This window comes from Mus caroli, chromosome X (genome assembly GCF_900094665.2).
Source record: "Mus caroli chromosome X, CAROLI_EIJ_v1.1, whole genome shotgun sequence".
NCBI lineage: Eukaryota > Metazoa > Chordata > Mammalia > Rodentia > Muridae > Mus > Mus caroli.
Window position 1 is genome coordinate 99,747,098 of NC_034589.1, and position 2,165 is coordinate 99,749,262.

A 2,165-nucleotide genomic window follows, 5' to 3' on the forward strand; every position below is an offset into this window, starting at 1 on the left:
CCCCTTCCCCTCCCCCTTCCCCTCCCCCATTTTCAACACACGCATTGATATTTCAGGCACAGAATTTATTCCTGTTCAACATTAATAGCACCAGAGGAACTTTTAACCTAGAATTACACCTCTTTCCAAAGACATTTAACACTGGACCCCAGCAAAGGCCCTAGGCTCTGTGAGCATGTGAAAAACCTCAGGGCCTGCCTAGGGGGATTAGCAGAAATAATCTTTCCAGGATAGTGGCTTTTGTAGGCCCCAGGTCTGGTCTCCAAGCCCGGAACAAGCTCCTTGGGCCTGTTGGGTCCATGTGGCTCCAGGCTCAGGGAGGAAGCAGGTAAATTCTTAGCCTGCCTTCCCTTTTTGCTCTTTGGAGGCCAAGCAGGATGAAGCCTTCACAGTGTGGCTCCCAAAGCCTCAGGCAATTCCTGAATGTAAATTCACTGTGCCTGCTGCCTGGATTAAAAAGCAGCACAGGGCCCCTACAAGAGCAATTTGAGAAATAGCTTTAGAAGCCCCCTCCCTCCTCAACAACAAACCCTGCCTCCCCCCACTCCCCGCCTCCACCACTACTCATTCCTGCCCACCCTGGGCAAGCTCCCTGTTGAAATGTAAATACATCATCCAATTAACACCTATTAACACATCTGCACGGATTCCTTTTTCCAGCTTTGGTGACAAAATAGCCTAGAGAACAGAAAGTCCAGTACTGAAAGAGATGGTAAATAGGTTTAGGTAAAGGAAGAAGCCTGAGAGCCAAAGCAATGATTCTCTTACAGATAACAGAGGGCTTGATCCCCACAGTAACCCGGGTGGGTCCTCAGAAATGGCACCTGGGCTTGCGGAGGTTAATTGACTTTCCCACAGCTAATCAGGGCTTTATGTCACTTTACAAACACTTCTGGGACCTCTGCTCCACTCAGGCAGTAAGCTCTTTGTCCAGGATACAGAGGTGGTTAAGACCGCATCACTTTCAAGGCGCCGAATGTTCGGCAGGTGACCCTCGGTAAGCAGAGGCAAAGACCTTCCACGTGGAAGTGGGGAAGTCTTGCTGCAGCCGCTGAGGCTTGAAGAGAGAGACACTCTCGGGATGGTCGCCTCACTCCTGCTGATAAGCTTCACCGACCCCCTCTCTGGTTTTCCCAGGCAGTGGTTATAGGAGAATGTGCTTGCCAGCACCCTGCTCCCAAGCCCTAAGTCAGGCTCCCAAGCTCCCAAGCCCTCGTGATTGAAGATCAGCTTCTGTGGTATTGAAAACGAACCGTTTTGTTCCTTATTGGCATGGCCTAATTAAAAAGAAAGGTGAGGGGAAATTGTGTGCCAGACTTTTTGTAGACATTATCTCATTTTTGTCCTCCAGTAGCCCAAAGCAGTAATACCAGGAAGGCCGCAGGTTGACAGACTGAGGAAACAAAGCTTTGGAGCTCTCCAACTTGGCGGAGACTGGGATTCTAACCCAGACCTGTGCAGTGGGGCTGACCACTCTATTGTCTCTGGCTTGTTGTGAGCTGGCCTTCTGTAACCTTTGCCCTTTCGACTACTCATTCCATCCACTCAGTCACCCATTAAGCACCAGTACATTGAAGACGCTATTCTTGAATAGGCTGCAGTAGAGATGCTAAGTTAGACAAGCTAAAGACATTATCTTCCAGGACTTTCCAGAACATAAACTTGCCAAGGTTGAAAGCGAAGAGGTCACATTGCCCAACCTCTTCATCTTACCTTATAAGGAAGCAGAATTCTGGCAAGGACAAGGGAGAGGATGAGGGACTGGTGAGGGGCTGAGCCAGGCTCTCAAGCTTTGTTGGCTCAGAATCATCTAACTTAAAATGTATATGTCATCTCCTGACTCAATGGCTCTCAGAACTCTGGCACTCAGGCAGGATGGTTGCCACAAATCCAGGCCAGTCTGAACCTATATAGTGAGTTCCAGGTTATCTTGGGATATGTAGTGAAATCCTGTTTCAGGGGCAGGAGAAAAAAAGAAAGGAAGGAAGGGGGCAGAAGGTAGAAAAGGAAAGAGAAGAGAAACAAGCCAGGTGGTGGTGGCACACACCTTTAATCCCAGCACTTGGGAGGTAGAGGCAGGTGGATTTCTGAGTTCAAGGCCAGTCTGGTCTACAGAGTGAGTTCCAGGACAGCCAGGGCTACACAGAGAAACCTTGCCTCAAAAA